This window comes from Heptranchias perlo, chromosome 1 (assembly GCF_035084215.1).
Source record: "Heptranchias perlo isolate sHepPer1 chromosome 1, sHepPer1.hap1, whole genome shotgun sequence".
NCBI lineage: Eukaryota > Metazoa > Chordata > Chondrichthyes > Hexanchiformes > Hexanchidae > Heptranchias > Heptranchias perlo.
Genome location: NC_090325.1, coordinates 65234262 through 65255181, shown reverse-complemented (window position 1 = coordinate 65255181; position 20920 = coordinate 65234262). Strand labels below are relative to the sequence as shown.

General features: G+C 46.2%; 2 protein-coding genes across 7 annotated transcripts in view; one reads left to right on the top strand and one right to left on the bottom strand.

Moving 5' to 3' along the window:
- Positions 1–1650, bottom strand: part of ddx4 (DEAD (Asp-Glu-Ala-Asp) box polypeptide 4) — a 103887-nt gene extending 102237 nt beyond the window's left edge. For 2 of the 3 annotated variants that reach the window (XM_067985967.1, XM_067985974.1), the window contains exon 1: positions 1353–1649. The gene's annotated coding sequence lies outside the window, so the exon portion shown is untranslated. Of the gene's footprint in view, positions 1–1352 lie in introns of all 3 variants that reach the window. The other variant, XM_067985949.1, reaches the window with a different exon arrangement.
- slc38a9 (solute carrier family 38 member 9) overlaps positions 468–20920 on the top strand; it is a 61881-nt gene continuing 41428 nt past the window's right edge. Inside the window, exon 1 of one of the 4 annotated variants that reach the window (XM_067985988.1) lies at positions 468–629. The gene's annotated coding sequence lies outside the window, so the exon portion shown is untranslated. The other 3 variants (XM_067985996.1, XM_067986005.1, XM_067986012.1) reach the window with 3 other exon arrangements.

Sequence of the window (20920 nt, the reverse complement as noted above, 5' to 3'; positions counted from 1 at the left end):
TGGGAATTGAACCCATGACCTTCAGACTCAAAGGCAAGAGTGTTACCACTGAGCCAAGACTTTAAAAAGTCAGCAGTTTATTCAAGGGGTGGGGGAGGGGAGGAAGACAATCAAAAACAAGCCCGTCCTCACCCTATGTCTGCATAATCACACACATTGTAACAATGGTCATCGGGATGGGATTCTGGCTGATTTTTGCCCAAGGCTAGCCCAACGCATCCTGCACTGCCCGGACCTATTTACAGGGGCCAGTAGGAGTGACACCGGACATCATCATTCATTCTGCAAGCACTCTCCTCCTAGCAGCGTACCACTAACGTGTTCTGTTCACCCACCTAAACTGAAACGTATTCCCAAGTATTTACCACCTGATTTTCCATAAAGGGTCCTGGATGCAGTGACTCTGGCGGTGCAGGATTAACGATTGTCCAGAGGGCTCAGCCCAGTCACACACACACACACCACGTGGTGCCTTGACCGCCCCCCGCGCGGACACGGTGAAGGAGGCCGGCTCGTTGTCGCACGTGACCTCGAGGCTCCTCCCGGGAGCCGGCCTCAGCGGAAACGTTTACTGGGAAGGCCAGCGATCCGCTCAAGTCAACGGCGCACTCAATCACGGTGGTTTAAAGGTAAAGTTGACTCGGTTGCGATATTTTTGAAGGGCTGGTTTACTGCCGGGTGTTAAAGCACCTGCGCATTCTGGGAATCGTAGTTCCCTCTGATGTCGGCTGGAGCGGTGGGGAAACTGCAGCCCCCCCCCCCCCCCAGAGAGAGCCGCGCCTGCGCACATCGAGCGGGTGGTCGGGTTCCACCCCGTCTCCTTGCCAACCCTCAGCCGGAACGTTGGGGAACCGGGACCTCGGGTGAGGTGAGGTGAGGTAAGGCCCGCCGATGGTGCGCCTGGACTGGGTGTCACGGCTGTCGGTCTGGCTCCGGCCCTTCCTTGAGACTCCTTCGCTTATCGAAAGTAATATGCTGCAAATTACAAACAAGAAGCTAGAAACACAGCAGGTCAGCCTCTGGAGAAGACGAGACAAGACATTTCGGGCAGAACTGTTGTTTCATTTATAGGAAGTACCGAATTTAATTCGAGAAAGGTCGAGAGAGAGCAGATTCTCACTTCCTCAAACAGTGCCTCGGTGACATTTGGAGAAGCCCACTCTCTGACATTGGGGAGATGTGATGCTCCCGCACTACTTGGAATTTGTAATGGGCAAAGTAAACCGAATCTTTCATTAATATTAAAACTTGATGGAGCTATTTGTTAAGATTTATGAGCATACAACCGAGAAACTTTAAACCCCAAGCTTAAGGAGCCGAAGAGGTATATTTACGGATAGGCTTTGAAATACCTGTTTAGAAGCTGTGCTGCTCATATCGATGTGAGACAGGCTCGTTTCTGTTGTGTATCTGTCGCATAGACCACACTTAAGACTGTCTCTCACATTTCTTGGATTGGTGATCAATTCCACAGTTGGTTCCAGGCTCCAGAATCTGTACAAGTATGGATGCCGGTTTAAGGATGACTTTCAGATTTATAGACGCACGTATGAAAAGTTAAGGAAGAAACGGAATATACGGAACTATAAGTACAACTAAATATAACTTGCTGGGCAGTGCTTTTTGTAGTCCTGACGTCCTGATGTCCTGATGCGTGTTCATTTGATGTCCTGCTGTACACCCAAACTTGAATTATATTGTTCCTGCTTAGTCGTAATCCAAAATGGCAATAAACTAACTGTAGTTAGTTTCTGTACAAGCCAATAATCATAGCTAAAATTTGGAAGCCCTGCAGAATTTGCTTGAGAAGTTATGACATGTTTATTTTGTACTCTTTGTTTGCAATTGGACTGTTCAGGAAAAGGTGAGTGTGGGTTGTAAGTGACAGGATGGCAAAATGCAAATGATGGGATTGTGACTTGAATTCTTTGATGAAACTTCATTGAAATCATTAACTACTGATAAAAATGCAGAAAATGGGAGGGAGAAGATTTTTTTTCAATTTAAAACAAGACTGAGGGGATTAGTCCAGATTACATAGTGGCTAGATGTACTTGCTGAACAGATGAAGTTAGTTCCAGCTTTTAACCCACATCTGAGGTGGTAACTGCTGGCAGTTGGTAGTATCAGATTGGGTTTAAAAACCCTGGGGTAGGGAAGGGGCAATGAGCCAGGAATTCTGTACTTGCTCAATATCAAGTGTGCACATGTTAATTGAGGACAGGACTTAGTTCACTTCACTTTCAGTATATGCAAATACAAACTTGAAAGTTATTCTTGCACTGACATCCATGCTTATACATATTCTGGACCCTGGAACCAACTGTGGAATCGATCACACATTCAAGAAATCAGGGAGATAGTGTAATTGTGGTCTGTGACAGCTTCACATGCAAAAATGAGCCAGTCTCCCATCAATATGAGCAGCACAACTGGAACCTCAAACTTCTAAACCAATATTTCAAAGCCTATCTATAAATGTATCACCTGGCTCCTTGAGCTTGGGGATTAACATCTATCTGTTTTATTCTCAAATATTAACACATAGCTCCAGAAGCTATGTACATCCGCCGCCCATCCCCGGGCGGCCAGGCTAATCCCTGTTCGGGCTACAGCACACTGCTCCCTTCGGTGTGGCCGCCCTGTCCTGTACCTTTGGTCCCTCGCAGCCTGCGGCTGCTGGCTGGGGACCTCTGTCCTCAGATCGATCCCTGACTCGAGGGGCTGCCCTTTTAAACTGGGGAGCCGGTGACCATGGTTTCTTTGGCCGTGGCGTTCGTAGGGACCTTCTAGGGACTCTGGCTGGTTGGGGTTTTCTGGCTGGTGGGTCTTCAACCCGAGCCACTGTCCCCTCTTGTGCGGTCTGTGGAATCTCCACTGCCACTGGCTGGGGATATCTATCCTCGGGCTGTACCTCTTCTAAACCTATGTCGGGCAGGTAACTCTCTGCCCTCAGGTCCCACCTCGTCCGAGTCCCAGATGAGCGGGGGAGTGTCCCAAACGGTGGGTGGGATGGCCCTTCCCTTAAAACAAGCCACTGCACCCGCTTGTGCAGTCTGTGAGTTTGTTCCTGCTGCAGGCTGAGGATTATTATCCTCAGACCTTGCCCCAACTGGATGTTCCCTTCTCTCGGATTTAAACAACTTACATTGGTTAATGTGGAACCATTTGGTGCCCTGAGGCAACTTTATGGCGTATACCATGGGGCTTGCCTTATCTACAATGCTGTAGGGCCCCATGTATAATGGTTCGAGACTGCCTACCCGAGCAAAATTCCTAACCATAGCCTGATCCCCTATCTCCCACTCGTGGTGTGTACGGGGTTCTAACAGCAGTCGGTTACTCCGATGCTGTTTTCCCATGTTGCTAGCAGCCTGCCAGTGAACCTGTTTAAGGTGTTCAAACAGATTCCTGACGAAGCTGTCCCGGTTCACCTCTCTGAGCTGACCCTCCGTGAGCACCGGGGCTAGCACATGGGTGGGGGTCCACGTAACCCTACCAGCTTGTGTGGGGAATACCCCGTGCTTTTTGACTGGCTGGCTCAGATTCCCATTAGGACCAACGGTAAGACTTCTACCCACTTTCTAGGTGAGTCTACCATCTCTTTCCTCAGCCTTTCTTTCAAGGTTCTGTTCATCCTCTCTACAATCCCTGAGGACTGTGGGTCGTGTGCAACATGCCATTTCCCCTCTATGCCAAGTACCATAAGGGTATTCTGCATGACCTGCCCGGTAAAGTGACTCCCTTGGTCGGACTCCACATACTGTGGTAGCCCCCATCGTGAGAACACCTCCCTGACCAGGATCCTGGCTGTACTTGGAGCTGTGGCTGTTCGACAGGGGAAGGCTTCTACCCACTTTGTGGACACATCCACCAGGACTAGACAGTACTTACAGCCTCCCTGGGCGGTGGGTAGGGGCCCAATGTAGTCGGCCTGGATCGACTGCCATGGTCCCTCTACCCTCCTGATGTGTCCCATAGGTACCTTCCTTTTGTAGGGGTCAGGGTTGTTAGCAGCACACTCCAGACAGCTGGCACTGAACTCGCGGACATCTTCCCTGAGTCCTGGCCACCATCCTGCCTGTTCCACCCGCTGCCGGGTGGTCTCAGGTCCGGGATGCCCCACGCCTGGACCCTCATGAGCAATTTGAAGGAATTCCCTCCTGTGCTGCTGCGGTACCACCCATTGCTTTCCCTTAAACAGCATGCCTTCCTTTACAGAGAGGGCTGCTGTGCTGTTAGGGCCCTCTACCCTTTTTCCTTTTGCCACTGCACTGAGGACTGCCTTGAGGACGGGGTCTTGGGTTTGGACCGTCTTAAGGTCCGGGGTTAAAGCTACCCCTGCACTCCCCCCGTGTCCCATTCCTACCCGTGACTGCTGCTATAGGACGGGACCCATATGGGTCCCAGAAAGTGCCTGTGCAGGCACCCTCCTTAGCTAGCACGTCAGCCTGCCGGTTGCCCTCGCTCCGGGGTTCTGCGGAGGAATGGGCTTTCACCTTATGGATGAAAACCTCCCCTTCCTCCCCCACTGCTGCTAAGATTTTCTTCAGCAAGGGCTTCGCTGTGAGGCGTCTCCCATCAGCGGAGGTGTATCCGCGGCGGGACCAGATGGCCAGGTACTCCGTACCCGAATTGCATGTGTACATGCTGTCCGAGCAAATCGTATATGGGGTGGGGAAGATCTCTGGGTGTGTAACCATGTACGCTACCGCGGACAGTTCATGGTGCTGGGGAGCTTAATTGCCAGGGCAAGGTTTGCCGCTGGGTCACAAACTCCACACCCCGTGAGTCACTCACCAGCAGATACTGTACTGGAGCCATCCACATAGATTTCACGGCCTGTGGGGTGTATCCCAGCCCGTAAACCTATGCCTACTTCCCAAACCCCTTCTATGGAACACCGGTGGGCTGTTCCAGGATATACCAGGTTAGCTGTGAGCTTTGGCTCGCAGAGCCCTTTTACTTTTAGGTCCATCTGTGAGAGAAGCAGGGTCCAGCTTGATTCCCATCCTTGATTCTCCCGTCCAGGAGCATCTGGGTGGGCGTGTGATGGGTGAGGAGGGTGATGGGAGAGGTGCCTGTGAAGATCAGTGATCTTTTCACAGCCCAATATGTGGCCAAGAGGTGCCTTTCACAATTGGAGTAGCTCTTCTCCACATCTGTGAGTATCCTGGAGGAGTAGACCACCGGTCTCAGCTTGCCATGCCGCTCTTGGAGCAGCACAGCACTCAGGCTGACCCCGCTGGCTGCTACCTCCAGGAAGAACTCTTTCCCTCCATCTATGACCCCTGGAGATGGTGCGGTCTGCAGATCTTTCTTGAGCCTGGCAACCCTCATCCCAAACCCACTCCACTCCCTTATGCAGGAGTCTGAGCAGAGGGGCTGCTGTGGCCGTATAGTCCTCAATGAAGTCTCTGCAGTACCCGGTTAGCCCTAGAAATGATCTCACTTCCATGACTGTGTTGGGGACTGGTAACTCCTGTACTGCTTCCCTTCTAGCTTTATCTATGGCCCTTTCCCCAGCGTGTAGTGACAGGCCCAGGAATTTCACCTCCTGCTGGCCAATCTGAGCTTTCTTTGGGTTCACTTTAATACCTTCCTGCCCGAGCAGTTCCAGCAATTCAGCCAGAAGTGGGCCATGCTCCTCTCTCGCATCGGTGAATAGGAGCAGGTCATCCACTTATTGTACCAGCTGCCTGGGCTGGCTGAAGCCCTTTAAACTGTTTGCCATGCATTGGTGGAAAATGCTGGGGCTATTGTGGAAGCCCTGAGGCAGACAGTTCCAGGTGTATTGTTGCCCTTTAAAGGTAAAGGCAAACTTGTACTGATCCTTTCTCCTTAAAGGGATGGACCAAAACCCGTTGGAGATATCCAGCACCGTGAAAGTGGTCGCGGATGCTGGGATACTTCCTATCAGGTCGGCAACTGCTACTACCGTGGGTGCACAGGCTGGGATGTTACTGTTGAGCACCCGATAGTCCACTGTGGCCCTCCAGGAGTTGTCCGGTTTTCTAACCGGCCACAGTGGAGAGTTCACGTGGGTGGCTATCGGTCTCAGGACCCCCTGTTGCACTAAGGAGGACATGGCTGCTTCCATGTCTGGCTCCACTTCCCTGGGGAAGTTATATTGCTTTTGTGGTCGGGCCACGGGGTCCCCGTCTACCCGGACCTCAAACCCGGTGACCCTCCCACAGTCGTGTTTGTGCGTGGCAAACGCAGCTAGGTGAGCCTGCACGAATGCTTTAAATTCCTCCGGGACACACTCCATCATGAGCCCGAGGTCGTAACCTCCTTTCGGCTTCACAGTACACAGGGTTCCCTTCCCTTCTTTTCCTGGGATGATTACCACACCATTCTCCTCACCCGTGTCGGCTCCCCAAAGGCAATGGTTGGGGAGATCCACGAGGGTCCCGTGGCCCACGATGAAGTCGGCCCCTAGGATCTCCTTTCCTCCCTCCGCTTCCCACCTCGCCAGGACACACGTCCACTTGGTTTGGAGTGGGCCCAGGCAGATTGAGAGCGGCTTGGAGAATGCTCCTGCCTGTTCCTTGCCGGTGAACCCCGATAGAACGTATGGAACTCCGCTGGACAGAGGTGAGGTGGTGGGATTAGCTGCGTGGATCACGGTGCGTGATGCCCCCGTATCCAGCAGATAAGTCCCTTTAACCTTCTCTACCTCCATCTGCACAAGCGGTCTCTTCCATCCATCATACCGGAGAGCACACAGGTAGACGGGTTGCGCGGGCTCTAGTCATTTCGGGGCGTCGTCAGAGGGGGCTGAGGGAGCTTCCACACCGTTAGTGGCTGCTATTTTTCCCTGGCTGGCCATAAAAGATCGCATGGCCTTAAAAAAAAAAAAAAAAAAAAAAAAAATGACTCCATGGCAGCGGGGGCAATTCCTGTCTCTGCCTCCCCCGTCACTACCTTTTGGGCTGGGGCGGTGGGATTCTTTCCCTTGGTGTCCTTCCAGGGGTTTTTACAATCTTTGCTCCAGTGGCCGTCCTTCCCGCACCCATAGCAGTTTAACTTAGCCTGGGCGGGATGGTTCCCTTCCTGGTGCCATTCCCTTTTATGCTGGGCCCCTGGTTTAACCTCGTGGACTTTCCCCTTGGGTTGGGGCGTCTCGATACCCCTGATATTTTTAAATGCTATCGTGAGCTGGCGGATCACCGTTTCCTCGGTGGTCTGGGGGTTACGGGGGTCAAACCAGGCCGCAGCTCGAGTTCGAATTTGGGGCAGGCAGTTTGCCATGAGACAGTGGAGCCAGTGGGCCAATTGATATCTGTCCAGGAATGCCCGCCCTGGCATTCCCGGGCACAGCCTGTCTGCGAACGCCTGTGGGGACTCCCCGGGGAGCTGTGCCGTTTTTTCCACCCGGGCGAATGGACTCCGGTCATTGAGTCCCATGGCCTCCAATATCTCATCCCATAACTCCTCGTAATCTTTCTGCCTGCTTTTGCACTCATCTGAATAGGTTTGGAGGAGGTCACCACCCAGAGAAAACAGCAGCATTTTTGCTTGTTCTGCTTCATCGCAGTCATTAACGCACGCTGCCTGCTCTATCTCACGGAAGTGTAGAGAAGGGTCTCCCTTCACTGTAAGCTTAGGGATATGGCTAACCATGGCCCTGAGCTGTTGGGTGCCATGCGGCACTACAAACTGGTTCTGGATGGCCCCTAGGTCCTCGCCATCGGCGGGCGGGCCGTACCTCCATTGTCGGAGGGGGTACACTGGTCCCGGTCCTGGTTTATCTACCAGGGCTTGCTGGGTCTCCCCTAATGCTTCATCCTCCACCACCCCCCCCGCCCCCCCCCCCCCTTGCTGCCAGACCTCCTGAAAACTTGGGGCTATGAGTGATGGCCGTGAAGCCTCTGGTTCCCTAACCAGTGTCGTTCTGGGAGCTGCCTGTGTGACTTCCCTGCTTGGGTTGCCGGTAAAATCTGACTGGCCCGCCTTCGGGCTAATGAGGCATACCATGCCCTTCGCCCTCACTAAGGCCATGCCCAAGCTTTCTATTTCTTGCCTGCAGGGGCCATGATCTGCATCTTCAAACCTCTGGGCGCAGGCCAGCTTATATGCTGCCTTTACCTCGCCTACTTTCTCCTCCTGCTCTTTTAGTTCTTGCGTGAGGCTGTGGATCTTATCCATTAACCTAACCTCACAGCTTCTCGCCTCTCTGACCTGGTATTCCAGGTGTTCCATTCTACCTCTAGCGCTACTTTTGAGCTCAGCAATCTGGTATTCCAGGCGCTCTACCTTTGCCTGGTGGTCCCTTGCCATCTGCGCCCTTTCTTGGTTCAGAGCCTGCAATGCTAACAGTAACTTCTCCCCTGCTTGGGCCTTTGTTTGGACTTCCAGGGCTGACTCCTGAATCTCAGCTGCCTGTGCTTCAACGAGCCTGTCCAAAAGCTGGATCTGTTTCCTGAAGCACATCAGCCAGACTGCCTTTTCTATGGATTTTTTTTTTTATGATCCTTCCCTTCTGTCCATGTAGCTGCAGCATCTACTGGGCGCCCAGCCTTTAACAGATTAGTGACCCATTTTTTCCCCATATTCACCTTACTGAACACATAATTTGAAATCCTCTCTTCCATTACAGTTCTCTCTTCCAAATCAGTGTCCACTGCATCGCATCCCTTTTGCCAAGGTCCCTTCGTGGTCGCCATTCTGTAGTGGGTGGTGGTGTGTGTCAGCTTCACCTCTGACTTCTGAGCGGTCCGAATCGCTCCTACTCCCTGGGTTCTAGACCTTGGACTTATTTGGGGGTTGTGACAAAGTGCAGCAGACAACTGGTTTTGGTACAAGAAACTTTGACCTTTATTCAAGAGAGAAAATACAACACAACAATCTTAACACACTCTAATAAAATGGGGAACACTTCAGTACACACGAGGGAAATTACAGTAGAAGGATACCTCACCCCTCCCAATCCCACTGTACTAGCTAGGTTGGACTCTAAAGGGCCAGAGATAATGCTCACCAAACGAATCCTTGACAGTAATTCACCCAGAGGTAAGTCAGAAATAGATTGTAGAGTGGAAACTTTGCAGATCTTCGGTTTTCTCCCGAGTTGGTTTCTTTGGTCGCGGTGGCTCAATATTACCCGGTCGGTTGGTTGTTTCGTAAGGCCCTTGTTGCCGCGAGGTGTCTGTTGGTCACTGGGGCTGTTGCTCTGGTTTCTTCTTGTGTCGGCCTGCTTCTAGAGCTGCTGATCTTCTCTGTAGAATTCCTTTCCTTGTTGTTGCTGGAAGTTGCTTTCCTTCCAGACACAGGCAGAACCAAGACAAGCAGCCCAGCAGAGCCAGCAAGCCAGAGAGAGAGAGAGAGAGAGAGAGAGAGAGAGGTTTCGAGTTTCCACTTGTGGATGTCTCTCTTACAATTGGTCTTTGCCACTTTTTAAAAAAAACACTTCATGTCTGTTTAAACAGTTCTTACAAAGTCCTTAAGAATCTTTGATGGCCCCTCATCATGTTGCCATTGCTTCTCCTGATGGGTCATTGTTAATTCCGATTTTCTGATCACCTGGTATACAGGCTTCCTTTTGTATCCAACGTCCTAGGTGTTGATAGGTTTTGCATTTAAAAAACATGGCCCCGCTATGTCTGCAGCAGTTGCCTCTTTCAATGGCTGACTGCCTTTCAAATTCGTGCTGAGTGTCGACCACCTGCTGTCGGTTTTGCATTAAAACAGAGACATGTCTGAAGCATTAATTCTCCGAAGTTCCACGGTGTGTGTGGTGTTGATTTCGTCTGGTGACCTCTCACCTATCCTTCCATTTTAGGATTATAGTCAATGGCCAAAGTTTTCCCATACTCAGGGTTTTTTAGGGTTTTTCTCCGAGTTTTGGGGGATCTGTGAATTTTGAGAATCTTACAGATGACCCTCATGTTTGAATAACTTAATAAATGGCTACGAACTCGCAATGGTGACTTGGGTGAAGTAGTGGAGGGCTGCTGGTTCTCGTAGAGACATAATTGGCCATATTCAGCAACTTTGAGTGGAGAGGAAGGAATGTTGTAGGAAGAGGAGACTATCTGGTTCATATCTGATAAATTTCTAGAAGGGTGGCAAACCAAGACATGTGCAGTCTGCTTTTGTTCTGGCAAAAGTTAAGTTCTGCGACAGTAAAAATTCACTTGGACGTGGCCAGGGCCACTGATCTACAGTGATAGAATAAGTTAAATTCTGTTTATATTGTGTAAGATTTTGGGAATTTTACAATTTGGGGATTGTATTCTCCAATTCAATGCATTTTTCTGTAAAAACTTGCTTGTAGCCAATTGGGATGTTTGAGTTATCGCTCCAATTGGTAACAATATCAAGAACATAAACAGAACTTGATAACTTCTGTGTTTTATCATTAGTAGCTGATCCATACAAAGCATTACAATTGGCTTCTGGCCTCTGGCATATGAAGCTGGTTTAAATGACCCCAAATGAGGATATGATGGAGTCTTGCTGTCTAAACTCAAACATGGCCACCTGGGCAAGGTGTTAGAGATTGATTGCCTGCCAGCTATATTAAACTAGACCTCAGCAAAGATTCAACCTTTTTGAGGGAGGGAAAGAGTGGCAAGGAATAAAATCAAGTTTCCTTGGATTGGTTATATTCTAGTAATGCTGCTTGCAAGACATTGGTGTGGTGCTCGGGTTGGATGAAATCCATAGTCTGTAAAATATAGTTGTCCTACTAAGATATATAGACCATGCCCAATCTCTGATCTGTGCACTTGCCTCTTTAAGCCTGGGGTTGGCTCACCCCATCTATGGGGATGTACCCCTCTGAATATAAGTGTTGATGCAGAAAAAAATTAAAACAGCCCTGAAGGTGGTGTACTGTGGTAGTAGTAATTTATTGAGGCCTGGTTTTGGAATCTGTTTGCTGTTTGGATGTTTCTAAAGCAGATTTTTGGGAACTTGCATTGGTGTGAGTTTTGAGGCAGACTGGGTGGATAGCAGCATCCAACCTTAGTTTCTGGTTGGCTCAGTTTTACAAGGATTAGAAATAGAATTAACAGCTCAGAATCAGGCCATTCGGCCCAATGAGCCTATATCTGTGTTTATGCTCCATATAAGCCACCTCCTACCTTACTTCATCTCTCCCGATCACCATATCCTTCTATTACTTACTCCCTCATGTACTTATCTAGCTTCCCCTTAATGTATCTATGCTATTCGCCTCAACCAATCCATGTGGTAGCGAGTTCCACATTCTCACCATTCTGAGTAAAGAAGTTTCTCCTGAATTTTGTTTGATAATGCTCCTGTGAAGCATCTTGAGACATTTACCACATTAAAAGAGCTATATAAATGCAAGTTGTTGTTGAATTCCTTATTGGATTTATTAGTGACTACCTTATTTTTATGGCCCCTAGTTCTGGTCTCACCCACAAATGGAAACATCTTCTCTACGTCTACCCTATCAAACCCCATCATAATTTTAAAGACCTCCATCGGTTCACCTCTGTCGTCTCTTTTTTCTAGAGAAAAGAGCACTAGCCTGTTCAGTCTTTCCTAATAGTTGCACCCTCTTAGTTCTGGTATCATCCATGTAAATATTTTTTGCACTTTCTCCAGTGCTTCTGTATCTCTTTTGTAACATGGAGTACTGTGCACAGTTCTGTTCTCCAAGTGTGGGCTAACCAAAGTTCTATACAAGTTTAACATGACCTCTCTGCTTTTCAATTCTGTTCCTGTCGAAATGAACCCCAGTCCATTGTTTGCATTTTTAATAGCCCTGTTAACCTGCATTTCAGATGTCCAGCATTTGGAGTATTTTGCTTTTGTTGCTACTTTTAATGATTTGTTAATCTGTACCCCTGGATCACTTCGCTTCTCTATCCCATTTAGACTTTTATTTTCCAAGCAGTATGTGGCCTCCTCATTTTTTCTACCAAAATGTACCACCTCACTTAACTATATTGAAATTTATTTGCCATATACATACCCATTCTGCAAGTTTGTTAACATCTTGTATTTTGTCACAATCTTCCTCAGTATTAACTATACCCCCCCCCAAATTTGGTGTCATCTGCAAATTTTGGTATAGTACTTCCAATTTCTGAGTCCAAATCATTTATGTAAATAGTGAAGAACAGTGGTCCCAGCACCAATCCCTGTGATACACCACTCCCACCTTCTGCCAGTCGGAGTAACTACCCTAACCCCTACTCTTTGTTTTCTGTTTTGTAGCCAGTTTGCTATCTATTCTGCTACTTATCCCCTGACTCCACGTGCCCTGACCTTAGTCATGAGTCTACCATGCAGCACCTTATTGAAGCCTTTTGAAAGTCCATGTATATTACATCCACTGCATTACCCATGTCTACTATTTGTTACTTCAAAGAATTCAATAAGGTTGGTCAAGCATGACCTTCCCTTTTGAAATCCTTGCTGACTATTCTTTATTATATTCTTGATTTCTAGATGTTTTTCTATTACATTTTTATTCAAATATCTTTCCTACCAGAGACATTAAGCTAACTGGTCTGTAGTTCCCCAGATATATGTTCTCTCCCTTTTTTTAAAACATAGGAATAATATTAGTTGTTTGAGAGTCCTATGGCACTGTTCCCTTTTCTATTGAATTTTTATGATATATCCCCTATGCATGGAAACATCTGAACCTGGGGTTTTATCTGCTTTAAGTTTGTCTAGTTTATCAATTATCTCCTTCCTTTCTACACAGATCAGCATGCAGATTTTGCCTATCTGATGTGTTTTTCAGATACTGACTTGTTGTGTATATTGCCTGTATATTTCCAGCACTTTCTGTTTTTAGTTCTTTGACTGGCCAGATGGTCTGCAACCCTCTTTTGCAGTTTTGTACATTCCTTTTGTAAAGAAGCCCTGTTTTCACTTGTACCTGAGCATATTTCAGAAGCAGTAAACATCAAGCTAAGATGCTTTTTTTATTGGTGTATGGTTTGCAAAACAAATTCTTGTTTAGAAAATAGATTCAGCCTACTTAAATATTTAATTTTTTTGAGAACAAAAAATCCACCTGTTTTCACTTGCACTTGGATACAAGGATGTGTGGTTCAGAAATAGTGAAGACACTTTTAATGGATCAACTGGTGAAATTAAATTTTTTTTTATTCGTTCACGGGATGTGGGCATCGCTGGCAAGGCCAGCATTTATTGTCCATCCCTAATTGCCCTCGAGAAGGTGGTGGTGAGCCGCCTTCTTGAACCGCTGCAGTCCGTGTGGTGACGGTTCTCCCACAGTGCTGTTAGGAAGGGAGTTCCAGGATTTTGACCCAGCAACAATGAAGGCTTGGTGTTTTTTTGCCGTTGTCGTGTCCGGTGCCTAGTGGTCCGATGCCGGGTGGTCCGTCCGGTTTTATTCTTATTATGACTTTTCGTAGCAAGATTTTACAACTGAGTGGCTTGCTAGGCCATTTCAGAGGGCAATTAAGAATCAACCACATTGCTGATAAGAACATAATAGGAGCAGGTGTAGGCCATACGGCCCCTCGAGCCTGCTCCGCCATTCAATAAGATCATGGCTGAACTTCAACCTCAACTCCACTTTCCCACCCTTGATTCCCCTTGAGTCCAAAAATCTATCTATCTCAGCCTTGAACATATTCAACGACTTAGCATCCAGAGCCCTCTGGGGTAGCAAATTCCAAAGATTCACAACCCTGAGTGAGTAAATTCCTCCTCATCTCAGTCTTAAATGGCCGATCCCTTATCCTGAGACTATGCCCCTGAGTTCTAGACACTCCAGCCAGGGGAAACAACTTCTCCACATCTACCCTGTCAAGCCCCCTCAGAATCTTATGTTTCAATGAGATCACCTCTCATTCTTCTAAACTCCAGAGAGTAGAGGCCCATTCTACTTAATCTCTCCTCATTGGACAACCCTCTCATCCCAGGAATCAATCTAGTGAATCTTTGTTGCACTGCCTCCAAGGCAAGTATATCCTTCCTTAGATAAGGAGACCAAAACTGTACAGGTGTGGTCTCACCAAAGCCCTGTACAATTGTAGCAAGACTTCCTTACTCTTGTATTCTAACCCCCTTGTAATAAAGGCCAACATGCTGTTTGCTGTACCTGCATACTAATTTTGCGTTTCTTGTACGAGGACAACCAGATCTCTCTGAACACCAACATTTAATAGTTTATCACCATTTGAAAAATATTCCTACCGAAGTGAATAGCCTCACATTTCCCCACATAATACCCCATCTACAAGCTTCTTGCCCACTCGCTTAACCTGTCAATATCCTTTTGCAGACTCTTTATGTCCTCCTCACAGCTTACATTCCCACCTAGCTTTGTAATGTCAGCATTCTTGGATACATTACACTCAGTCCCTTCATCTAAGTCATTAATATAGATTGTAAATAGCTGAGGCCCCAGCACTGATCCTTGCGGAACCCCACTAGTTACAGCCTGCCAACCTGAAAATGACCCATTTAACCCTACTCTCTGTTTTCTGTCTGTTAAGCAATTCTCTATCCATGCTAATATATTACCTCCAGCCCCATGAGCCCTTATCTTGCATAGCAACCTTTTTAGGTGGCACTTTATTGAATGCCTTTTGGAAATCTAAATATACTATATCCACTGGTTCCCCTTTACCCTGGTAGTTACATCTTCAAAGAACTCTAATACATTTGTTAAACACTATTTCCCTTTCATAAAACCATGTTGACTCTGCCTAATCATATGATTTTCTAAGTGCCTTGTTACAACTTTCTTAATGGATGGCTGTAACAACAATAAAATGTTGAGAATCAGTTTAATAAGTACTTCAAAAGTTGCACCAAAACGTTAAAGATCATATTGCAAAACAGAAATGTCAGTTTACAAACATATGCAGCCTAACAGTATATGAAGATGACGACGACTACTACTACTACTACTACTACTACTACTACTACTACTACTACTACTACTACTACTACTACTACAACAACAACAACTTGTATTTATACGAACATATGAAAATGACTGACAGGAAAAGACCTACTGGTCCAACCAGCCTGTCTGTCAACATGGATTTATGAAAGGGAAATCATGTTTGACAAACCTATTGGAGTTCTTTGAGGATGTAACTGGTAGAATAGATAAGGGGGAAACAGTGGATATGGTGTATTTGGATTTTCAGAAGGCTTTCAGTAAGGTCCCACACAGGAGGTTGGTGAACAAAGTTAGAGCACATGGAATTGGGGGTAATATACTGGCATGGATTGAGAATTGGTTAACAGACAGAAAACAGAGTAGGAGTAAACGGGTCTTTTTCAGGTTGGCAGGCAGTGACTAGTGGGGTACCGCAGGGATCGGTGCTTGGGCCTGAGCTGTTCACAATCTATATCAATGATTGGATGAGGGGACCAAATGTAATATTTCCAAGTTTGCTGACGACACAAAACTAGGTGGGAATGTGAGTTGTGAGGAGGATGCAAAGAGCCTTCAAGGGGATATAGACAGGCTAAGTGAGTGGGCAAGAACATGGCAGATGGAATATAATGTGGAAAAATGTGAAGTTATCCACTTTGGTAGGAAAAACAGAAATGCAGAGTATTTTTTAAATGGTGAGAAATTGGGAAATGTTGATTTACAAGGACACCCAAGTCTCTTTGAACACTAGTCACTGAAAGCTAACAGGCAGTTGTAGCAAGCAATTAGGAAGGCAAATGGTATGTTGGCCTTAATTCCAAAAGGATTTGAGTACAGGAGTCAAGATGCCTTACTGCAATTATATAGGGCCTTGGTGAGACCGCACCTGGAGTATTGTGTACAATTTTGGTCTCCTTACCTAAGAAAGGATATACTTGCCATGGAGGGAGTGCAGCGAAGGTTCACCAGACTGATTCCTGGGATGGCGGGATTGTTGTATGAGGAGAGATTGAGTAGACTAGGCCTGTATTCTCTAGAGTTTAGAAGAATAAGAAGTGATCTCATTGAAACATACAAAATTCTCACAGGGCTCGACAGGGAGGATGTTTCCTCTGGCTGGGGAGTCTAGAACCAGGGGTCACAGTCTCAGAATAAAGAATAGGCCATTTAGGACTGAGATGAGAAATTTCTTCAATCACAGGGTGGTGAATCTTTTGGAATTCTCTACCCCAAAGGACTGTGGCGGCTCAGTCAACGAGTACATTCAAAACAGAGATAGATTCTAGATATTAAAAGCATCAAGGGATATGGGGATAGTGCAAAAAAAATGGCGTTGAGGTAGAAGATCAGCCATGATCTGATTGAATGGCAGAGCAGGCTCGAGGGGCTGGATGGCCTACCCCGCTCCTATTTCTTATGTCCCGCACAGTTTTGATGCCTTATACATTACAATACATGCACTCCCCAATCACCATGTAATCTCCAAGATGAGGCAAAAATAACCCAAGGACAATTATGGGGAAAAAAACCTGGAAAATTCACTCTGTACATTACAGGATACCTACCTCTTGTACAAGGTGATCACCGCCCCAGGCGGAAACAGGTCCAGCTCTCATTTGAAGGAATACAGTGAGTCAGCATTCACAGCACAAGGTAGCAACCTGTTCTACAGATCTACTACTCTCTTGAAAAAAGAACCACCTAACATCCAACAGAGCTCTATCCTTACATAACTTGTAAGCATGACCCCTGATCTCTCTTTAGGTTGGGGGGTGGGGGGAGGAATATTCAGCTGAAATAATTAGTCTAACACAATTTAGTCCCTTCATTATTTTATAAACCTCAATCAAATTACCCTAAAGTCTATGCTTTTCTAAAGTATAGAGAACGCCTCTGAACTATCTATTTCATTGAACAGCCTTTGCACAGTTCTGTTTCTGCCTATCCTAATGCAGCCAGCACATCTCCAGCAATGGCTTCTCTTCCCTTCCCTGTTACTTTTGGAATCCTCCAAAGCTCTGTCTTTGGCCCCTTTTTTCTTCTAGATCTATATGTTGCACCTTGGCAACCACGTTTGCAAACACATACTTAAACGCAACTTTAACATAACCCCACCATTTTCCTCGACTCATTGACTACTTTTTTTTTAACGTGAAATTTTGGATGAGCCACAGCTATCTCCAACATTTGGAAGACTGAAGCCATTGTCTTTGGACCCTGCCACGTTGGCCACCCTTGTCATTGATTCCATTCTCCTCCCTAGCCATTCTTTCAGGCTGAACCAGTCAGTTCATAAGTTTGACATAAGTTTTAAACTCCACATTCTATCTATCACCAAAATTGCTTACTTTCACTTCAACATTGCCCATTTCTGCCAATGCCTAAGTCTCTCTGCTGCTGAAACATCTATATACACTTTTGTCACTTTCAGGTGTACCTAGTCCAATGCCTTCCTCACTGGCGTCCCACTCCTTCATCTCTCTGTCTGAACACTTTGATTGCCTTGACAACGGGCAGTTGGGAAGATTATCTGTGATCACCAGGCATTGTTCTCTGACTATAAATGCGGTAACCTTCAGGGAATCCCACACTTCACCTGACGAAGGAGAAAGCCTCCGAAAGCTTGTGATTTTCAAATAAAACTGTTGGACTATAACCTGGTGTTGTAAGATTCCTTACATTTATTAATAGAGGCATAGAGTACAAAGGCAAGGAAGTTATGCTGAACCTTTAAAACACTGGTTAGGCCTCAGCTGGAGTATTGTGTCCAATTCTGGGCACCGTAATTTAGAAACGATGTCAAGGCTTCAGAGTGGGTGCAAAGGAGGTTTACTAGAATGGTACCATGGATGTGGGACATCAGTTATGTGGAGAGACTAGAGAATCTGGGATTGTTCTCTGAGCAGAGAAGGTTAGGGAGATTTAACAGATCCATGCCTTTGCTACCTCTAGACTGGACAATTCCAATGCTCTCCTGGCTGGCCTCCCATCTTCCATCTTCCATCCTCCATAAACTTGAGCTCATCCAAAACTCTGTTGCCCTTATCCTAAATTGCACCAAGTCCTGTTTCCCCCATCATCCCTGTGCTCGCTGACCTACATTGGCTCCTGGTCCGGGAATGACTCGCTTTTAAAATTCTCATCCTTGTTTTCAAATCCCTCCATGGCCTCGACCCTCCCTATCTCTATAACCTCCTCCAACCCTACAACCCTCCCAGATACCTGCGCTCCTTCAATTCTTGCCTCTTGCGCATCCCAGATTTTAACCGCTCCACCATTGGCGGTCCTACCTTCAGCTGCCTAGGCCCTAAGCTCTGGAACTCCCTCCCTAAATCACTCTTGCCTCTCTCTCCTCCTTTTAAGATGCTCCTTAAAACCTACCTCTTTGACCAAGCTTTTGGTCACCTGTCTTAACACCTCTTTATGTGGCTTGGCATCAAATTTTGTTTGATAATGCACCTGTGAAGCACCTTGAGACGTTTTACTACGTTAAAGGCGCTATATAAATGCTAGTTGTTGTGTTCAAAATCATAAAGGTTTTGATAGAGTAAATAAGGAGAAACTGTTTCCAGTGGCAGACGGGTCAGTAACCAGAGGACACATTTTAAGGACAAAAGAACCAGAGGCGACTTGAGAAATTATTTTACGCAGCGAGTTATGATCTGGAATGCACTTCCTGAAAGGGTGCTGGAAGCAGATTCAATAATAACATTTTGAATAAACACTTAAAGGAGAAAAATTTGCAGGGGTACGGGGAAAGGGCAGGGAAATGCGACCAATTGGATAGATCTTTCAAAGAGCCGGCACAGGCACGATTGACTGGCCTCTTTCTGTGTTATCATTCTATGATTCTGTGTAATTCCTCATCTTTAGATTGGATTAATTTCTGGTACCTGATGCTGGTTACAAAATTGGTTAACAATGAGATACTATATTGCATTACATAATAAAAAAAAAAGTCTTTTTAATGTTGTTGCAGTTGAGACCAAATTGTAACTTAATTATTTATTGTCTTACTTGAATGCGGGAGGGCTTGATCAAGAAGTTTGCAGGTGATACAAAAATTGGCCGTGTGGTTGATAGTGAGGAGGAAAGCTGTAGACTGCAGGAAGATATCAATGGACTGGTCAAGTGGGCAGAAAAGTGGCAAATGGAATTCAATCCAGAGAAGTGTGAGGTAATGCATTTGGGGAGGGCAACCAAGGCAAAGGCGTACATAATAAATGGAAGGATACCGAGAAGTGTAGAGGAACAAAGGGACCTTGGAGTGCATATCCAAAGATCCCTGAAGTTAGCAGGACAGGTAGATAAGGTGGTTAAAAAGGCATACGGGATACTTTCCTTTATTAACCAAGGCATAGAATATAAGAGCAGGGAGGTTATAAAACATTGGTTAGGCCACAGCTTGAGTACTGCGTTCAGTTCTGGTCACCACATTACAGGAGAGATGTGATTGCAGTAGAGAGGGTACAGAGGAGATTTACGAGGATGTTGCCAGGGCTGGAGAATTTTAGCTACGAGAAAAGATTGGGGTTGTTTTCTTTGGAACAAAGGAGGCTGAGGGGAGATTTAATTCAGGTATATAAAATTATGACTGGACTAGATAGTGGATAGGGAGGACCTATTTTCCTTAGCAGAGGGGTCAGTGACCAGGGGGCATCGATTTAAAGTAATTGGTAGAAGGATTAGAGGGGAGCTGAGGAGAAATGTTTTCACCGAAGTTGGTGAGTGTCTGGAACTCACTGCCTGAAAGGGTGGTACAGGCAGAAACCCTCATCGTATTTAAAAAGTACTTGGATATGCACTTGAAGTGCTGTAACCTACAGGGCTACGGACCAAGCGCTGCAAAGTGGGATTAAGCTGGATAGCTCTTTTTCAGCCGGCACGGACGCGATGGGCTGAATGGCTTCCTTCTGTACCGTAACTGTCTATGATTCTAGTGTGGTTCCGCGGAGCACTAGGATTCCTACCAACCCCAAATCCGATTTCGATCAACCTCCGATGAAAGAACTAGTTAAGAAAGGAGCTTAACTACTGTTGATTTTTGAAGAGCGGATTGAATATTGCACAGGTGTAGAGAATACGGTTGTGCTGGCATCTTTTACCTTACTAGATTGTCCTCTAATTTGCTCTATTTCCAAAGTAGAAAATGGCAGCTGATGCAGTTGAAAATGTTGCTCTATATGGCTAGAACTGCTCCTGGTTATCGTTTAGCAGAGTTGGAGAGGGTGGGTACCCAAGCTAATTCAGAATGTTGAATTCAATCGTACAAACTGTGTGGATTCGGCTATGGAGGAGGGAGGAAGCTAATCGAATGTTAAGATTTACAGCCATAACAGTAGAATATGCGCTGATCAGATCACACTTAGAATACTGTATTTAATTTTGGGCAAGATGCTGTTTTTAAAGAAAAATTATGTGCTTGCATTAGGAAGGGTACAGAGATGTTAAACAAATATTTCATATCTGTTTTCACAGAAAACACAAAAAACATACCAGAAATAGTGGGGGACCATGGGTCTAATGAGAGGGAGGAACTTAAAGTAATTAATATCAGTAAAGAACAAGCTTTAGAAAAATTAAAGGGACAAATAACTGATAAATCCCCTGGACCTGGTGGCCTACATCTTCGGATTTTAAAAGAAGTAGCTGCAGAGATAGTGGATGCATTGGTTTTGATCTTCCAGAATTCCCTCAATTCTAGAACGGCCCCTGTGGATTGGAAGGTAGCAAATGTTACCCTACTATTCAAGAAAGAGAAAACCGGGAACTATAGCCCAGTTAGCCTGACATCAGTAGTAGGGAAAATGCTCGAATCTATTATTAAGGACGTAGTAACAGGGCACTTAGAAAATCATAATGATTAGGCAGAGTCAACACTGTTTTGTGAAAGGGAAATCATGTTTGACAAATCTATTTAGTTTTTTGAGGGTGTAACTACCAGGGTTAGTGAATGTAGTATATTTGGATTTTCAGAAGGCATTCGATAAGGTGCCACACAAGATTAGGGCTCATGGGATTGGGGGTAATATATTAGCATGGATTGGGGACTAGTTAATGGAAAGA